Below are 7,430 nucleotides of genomic sequence, written 5' to 3'. Positions count from 1 at the left end.
CCTAAGCTCTGTCCAAAAAGTGTTGTGATGATTTTTCGGTTACTTGTTTTGCAATGTATAAAAATGGTCAAAAAGTACATACATCTCCACCGGGTGAATTACAAAGGGAGAGGGTGGGGGGGAGCAATTTTGTACTTTTGAAGTTAGGGTTTTCTAGAGATTGTAGAGAGGGTTTTGTATTTTGTTTAACTGATTAGTGGATTCGTACTAATGCTCGGTCATGGATGTAGCCTTCCTTCTTGAAGGTGAACCAAGTAAATCTTATCTTGTGCATGTGTGTTTTCTCTTTCACTTTGCAATTTCTTTTGCAAAATCGCCATTTTGGGCATTGTATTTCTAGCACCTTAAATTTACAACCTTGATTAAAACTATGAGCCCAAAGCTTGAGTTTAAAAACCCTGAAATTTAAAAAGTACAAAATTAAATTTCAAAAGGCGGGGATCACTCTCAGGTCGTGTAGCCCCTACAAAAAAGAAAAGATTGGTTGCGAGAACCGACAGTAACAAAGGTTATCGGACCAATGCACCCGATTACCAGAAACCTTGCCATTCCTAAGAAATGACGTTCCTTTTATAAAGAAAAGGTGAAATGACTACCCCGCCCCTATCATTTATTACCCTCCTCACATAATAAACAAATGAGATCCTGAGTTATGTAGGTTTGCATGCATAGTAGTATGGGTGGTTAGAGTGTAGGTGTTGGTTAGCCTAAGAAGTTAGGGAGTGGTTACACTAACCACAAATTGAACTTGTACCTCCGTATTAAATATAGAAAACAATGAAAGGATAACTGAACCTTTAAACTCGATTAGATTCTTTCTTGTAAAAAAGAGGTCGACTCCCTCCTAATAAAGCATCTTAAATTCAAAAATATCTCTATCATCTTCAACCTTATCTAAGAAGATCTTTGAAATTATCCCTAATTAATTAAATTCTTGATCTGAGGGAAAATAACGAATCCTCCATTAGGGACGTGGGAAAACCAGGGTCATGTGCTCAGATTCCATGTACATTCTGTCATCCACGCATTACGTATGGTACTTAATAATCTTTAAGACTTTTTATGGTGGGCCCCACAACAAGAAAATTAAAAGGTTTTTGCTTTTCTACAGTAAAGTTTGTTCTTATAAAGAACCTTCGTGAGCACTTCTCCAGAAAAGTACCTTTGAATTATTTGACTTTTCTCATTATTTTATTTTTTGACTTTCCAAAAAAAAAAAAATGTGACACACGTGGTAGTTGCGGTGACACATAAAAAAGTATCAAGTGGCCCTTTTTCCACGATTGCGGTTGGACGGTTTAAAGGGATCAGATTCGCATCATGATGATATCTTGGTTTATTCCGTTTATCCGGTTTAAACCGTGTTTAGAAGGAGAAACAAAATTTTTAAATCTGATTATTTTTTTGCCCATTCTATTCTACCTTTTTGGCTCCGTTTGGTTGAAGGTAAAGGAGCAATGGTGACTTTTAGGGAAAATTACTTGATTAGTCACTATTACCTATTAGTTTTATGTTTACAAAACTAGTCACTCATTGTTTTTAATTAATAAAAATAAAATATTTTGAGTTTGGGTTTACAAAACTAGTCAAAATAATACCCATTGCTCATCTAAGGATTTTTTTTCTTTTTTTTTGATAGTTTTACCCGTACCTCTTCCTTGTTGCCACCCCACCAGTAATGTCTTGCACCCACACGCCCCCACCCGCCTCTGCCCCTTCTTCTTCTTCCTACCCCCCCACAATCCTCTGCCCTTTTTACATCCCATCTCTCTCTTTCTCTATTGTCTTCTATTTCAGTAGCAATCAACGAAGATTTCAGGGATGGATATGGATGGGATTGGGTAAGAGGTACTGGCGATGGGGTAGAAGAATTTTATTTCCCCCCCTCCCTTGAATTGCATTATGTAGCTCCTCCATTGAAGATGAATCTGAATAGTTCTTTCCACCGACATCACTTCTACTAAGAACTCCAAAATGATTAGGTGACGACCGCATTGACGAGGGATAGCTCGAAATGCAACTTCTCCTTCGTGGGTATCTCAGACTCAGATTTCCGAAAATGAATGAGAGAGCACATGACTCAAACCAATGTTGTCCTTCCTTGTGTTTGAAACTACTACTACGGCGGCGGTGGCGGCGATGGTGGTTTCTCTGTCTTTTCGGACAGATTCCTCAATTGCAATCATCGTCATCTTCTGCGAGCTCATCTTTGCATCACTGCTTGGTAAGCACGCTCCTACGCTCAAACATAGAACTGCATGAAATTACCACCTAGTTTCATTTGAAATTAAAAATCTCATCCGTGTTGATGCCCCTGTGTTCGTTCCCATTGGCCTCCACATTGATGCAAAGATACACAACCAAGCAATGATCTCTTGTCCTTTTTATTTTACTTTTTAAATTCAAGAGATTTTAGATGCAAAGCATAATGAATTTTTATAACTAAATGCAGTCTTTAGTTTACAAATCCCGTTCTAAAATAAACTTAATCACACAATCGTAATTCACTTTGAGATGACAATTTTGGAAGATTAGAAATAGAACTATTTTTAATCACGTTCAACCAGACTTATTGGCTACTATTTCTACTTTCTACATTTTTTAGACAAGTCATGGAATTACATAAAAAAGATTCCATAATATTGTATTTTTTCTCAAAAGGAATAAAATTTGTACAAAATTAATCATGATCAATTGCCTTATTTCATGGGGAAATAAACAGATGTATTTAAAACATGATGACAAGATATGTAAAATTAAATTCTATCTTATATAATATAAATTTTAACTTGAATAATTTAAAATTGTATTACAAAAATAAAATAATACTACATGCATTTAAATACCCAAAATTAAATAGTAATTATTATACGGTTATAAAAGTTTTTGCTTAAATAATATCATAATATCTAGAAAATAAAAAAAGGAAAAAGAGATTGACCAATAGAGATGTAAAATAGGCTTGAGTCTTCAAGGCATGTTATAAAGTCGCTTTCCTTAAGAAGAAAATCGTCCCTATTATCAAAATGCAAATAGGTTGCACATGAATCGTCTCCTAGGATACAATGAAGCCCAACCACTTGTTGATAATCTTGACTATGAATTGCATATACGAAATCAAGAACAATACCAGAAAGTTTTTGAGAAAAACAGAAAAACTAGTAGCAGAAAACAAACCTGTTTTCTACAGTAAAACATATGTTCTGCACAATCAACTTAGAGAAAAATGGAAGAGAAAGAGAGAAACATTTTTTTGGGTATGTCCTAGTTTGAGACAATCAAGGGTATTTATAAAATACTTAACTCCTTGTTCTCAACAGTTGGATCCTTTCATGTTTGAATCTGAACCGTCAAATCGTAACCATATGATATAATCCATCTAAAATACACAACAGTGATAAACTGCCAACTAGTTGTTGTAACCGTTTACAACAATCACTTCCAGATTACAATTGGACCATTAGATCAAAATTAACAATCATGATTTGATCTTACTCGAAGCGATGCAAGTGTGCATCACTAAATACCTCTACAACCCACTGTCCTCACGTGCGTGCGCATGCACGCTCGGATGAATGTACTTTCACATACACCGTAATGAACCTTTTTTGTCTTAATTCAAAATACATAATGCACTTTATTAAATATACTTAACAAACTTTCATCTGCTGCTTAACCAAAAAAAAAAAAAAAACTTTCTTCACCTGCCCGATGTGGGACTATTCTCAAAACATATTATTTTGAAAATATTACAACATAAGGATCATCCAACTTAGTAGTTTGGATGATTTTAGATTGTCATAACAACACTTGAGATTATGTACTCAGTTTGGTTTTCTTGAACTCTCACTTTGGTTGGTGACAAGGTGAGGGTTCCAAACCTATAGTGCATGTTTTCGCTGATTCTTGATGAACAATGGCTACTTGCTCACTCTTTAGGCCTTGAGGAGGAAAAGGTGGGTGTGTATGCAAATGCCAGTAGTGAGACTGAATTGGCTCCCCCTCTTACTGTGTTTAACGGCAAATCTATACTTCCTGGACCTTTGGTGTCACACCTAGTTGACCAATACACACATCGTCTTCTTCTTTATGGGAAAAGGGTGGGCATACCGCCGGGGTGCCCGCCGTATTTCTCTCTCTCCCAACCCCCCATGGAAAGGATCAGGCTGCCTTCCCATCTCACCCGCCCATTGGTCAAGGCCACCCACCTACTTGAAGAGGGCGACATGACAAACCTCTACCCTTTATATAATAGTTCAAATTGCTCAATTACAGATCACATGCCATAAGTAGGGGTCCACCAATCTACTTTCTTTTGGCCTTATTTTTTTAGGACTGAGTTTTCCTTTAGCCATCACGGTGAATGGAAATCCATTTAGCATAGGGCTTCATAGGCGCAAGAGGGTATTGAAAGGATATTTCGGGGAACATATTAAAATCCTAAAAGGGTTTGTAAACCTTAAAATGATGTGGTGATCTTTTACCGTGTGGTGAAGAAATTTTTTTTTTTCTTTTTATCTCAAAACATGTAGTAACTCGTAACAAAGACTAGATTTTAAAAGATTGAAAAGAAAATTGAAAGGAAGTCAAATGCCATAATTTAGCACTATCAGTTCCTTTTAATATAGTAGTATAATGATGGGGAGGAATTCCGACACCACCAATATGGGAAACCATTCGTGCACTAACATATTTTTGTCAATGTGAAAAATTATGGTAGGGCCCAAACTCAAAGCCTATGTTGTCCATATCATTATATTTAGAATGGGTTTATATTTAAAAATCTACATCAGACTAATTTTTTATTTAAAAAAAATAAATAAATCTGTTTGACAAATGTTGACAATTGTCAAAATCCTATAAAAAAAAAACATATACATGGTGGATCATATGGACCCAGATCCACTGTGGCATACCGGTGTGGCAGGGCGTCCGATGCACATCAGATAGTCAGGAGCATCCGGGCACACAGCCCAACACACGGCTGCATGTCTGGGTGCTCTGACCATCTGATGTGCACCAAACACCATGCCGTGCCACAAAAAAGTCCCATCCAGATCATATAGTTGAGTTGATCCACCAAATTTAACATATGTCCAATAAATCCTCAGTCGATCTAATGATTATAAAGACACTATGGAACAAGTAATCCATGTGGAGATACCCATTTTTCATGTAAGAAAACATATTTTCTTGAATGTAGTAGAAATTAAAAATTCCAATTCAAAGACTTTCCAGGGAAAGTGATATGGATATGTTACTAGGGTTATCAAAAGCTCCTAGTTACATCTACTCTATGGAATCCACTGGGGGCTCAAATTTGGTGCAAAGTTGGCCCTACTATCCACCATCTACTAAAAAGGTTTTAATCTAATCCTTGTTTTACAGATGAAAAAATAAGCTTAAAAAATAACTAAAAAGTGAAATATAAGGGTAAAGATATAGACTATTTAATTAAGACAGGAATATTCAAGTACAATTTTACAATAATTGAATTAGATCATCAAGTTTAACATGTAGGTAGTCCAGTTTAGATAGGCATTCACCATATCATTGGCCTTTTGGCCTTGTGGTTCAAATTAGAGGATACATTTTGCAAGGATATGAGAACACATTTGTTTTGCCACATTTTTATCAAATTAAATAGTATTATAGATTTTAAAATATATAATACATATGAGACTATCTAAATGACACATATAAGTGTATTTAGAACTTATAACCTTTTTAATTGTCTATTATCAAAAGTTTGTTAAGTTTGGGGTAAAAAAGGGATTTCAAAATAATTTGAAAGTGACTTATCATTATCTTGTTATCAAAAGTATTCATTATTTTGCACATTTTTTGGATTTGAAGAAAAAAAAATGTATTATTATGATTGACACCTAGGTTCAACGCATGTGACTTTCAATTTGCGTTTACCTAATTTTGTCAAAACCGCTGATCAATATTTTGAAAATCATTTTACATTATTTTTTAACCACCTATATCATCTTGGGAGTTGGGACCACTACTTGGAGGTAAGGGGACATGTCGAACTATAACGAAGGAACTGCATTCATACTTTAGGTAGATTCCAAACTCATCATCATGTAGGGCTACTCAAGGATGACAAAATGGGGTGTCTACAGTCGCCAAAGACCGAAATCACCAAGTGTTGATGACTTTTAAGATATGAACTAGGAGCTTGAAGTCCAAAGACCAATTGAGTAACAACGCTAAGAGACCCTGCTCAACGTGAGGGGGTGTACTTATTGTTGTAGAGGTGTGTGTGCACTCCCAAATTCGTGCAAGAATCATGGGTTTGATCCGGACTGTTGGTGAAGCATTGAAAAAGGTGTCTTTGCATCAACGGTGAATATTTGGTCAAAGTTATGTTGAATGAGGTGTGAACAAGTAGTCTGTTATCAAAGTTGAGGTTTCTTAGGACCTAAAAGAGCCAAACTTTGGATCCAAGTTGTCAAAATTGAGCTTGTCGCGAAAAGAAGTGAAATTAGAGGTAAACATAACAAGTTTAGGTGTCTCAGATTTGTATAAAAACAATATTGAAGTTGGGTCGAATAGATATCGAGGAGGGGTCAAGTCAAAATCAAGCTGGTGTCGATGAACATCAATCGACATCGATGATTGACGCCCAGGCCCAACGCATGTGACTTTCAACCTTCCCTTTGTACTAAATTAATTAATGACAAACACAAATGAGTGAAGGTTAATGCATGTGATAGAAGGAAAAAGGCTGAAACAGTAGAACACTGAGAATGTAGAGAACTTACAGTAAGCTTGCGAACTGTCACTTAGAATTGTATTCTTTATTGATTCCAAATCCGATAGCAACTGTTTGAATTCAGACCGTCTCCCCCACAATCCTAATCCCCCCTTTTCTATTGTTGGAAATCTTTTCTTTTCTTCTAATTGGAATACACAATTACTCTCTTTATCTTTCCCCACTGTATTTATTAATGAAATTCTTAAGATTCCTATTTCAGATTGTGATGACTAATGGTGATGTTCTCTATCTAGTACTGAAAGATTTTCAACCCAATAGACTGCAAAATTCTTTTCTAACAATCATTACAGCCCCATCCTTGTAAAATGGTGACATTTTTTTTTTTTGACAACTCAAATTACATCAGAAATTTAAAATTTTCTTTTGGTGTCTCTTGAATGCAGGATTACCTATCAAAGCAACGCTTTCGAAATGGCTGGTGATCAATTCTACTTGTGTTTTCTATGGTTCATGTGATAAGTCTATATGACATCTTTCTATCATGTGACTAGACTATGCGTGTATGGGCATCTAACCCTCTTGGATTGAGAATTGAGCTTCTCTCCAACCCTTCTCTAGCACGACTTTGTGTCTCCCTTTACCTGTCTTGGGCGTTGGACAAACATTCTTCTCAATGGTTTTTCTTAGTTTTTATTACTACTTC

Source organism: Telopea speciosissima, chromosome 11 (genome assembly GCF_018873765.1).
Source record: "Telopea speciosissima isolate NSW1024214 ecotype Mountain lineage chromosome 11, Tspe_v1, whole genome shotgun sequence".
In the NCBI taxonomy this organism is placed as follows: domain Eukaryota; kingdom Viridiplantae; phylum Streptophyta; class Magnoliopsida; order Proteales; family Proteaceae; genus Telopea; species Telopea speciosissima.
The sequence above is the reverse complement of the archived record's forward strand: the minus strand, read 5'-3'. Positions refer to the sequence as shown.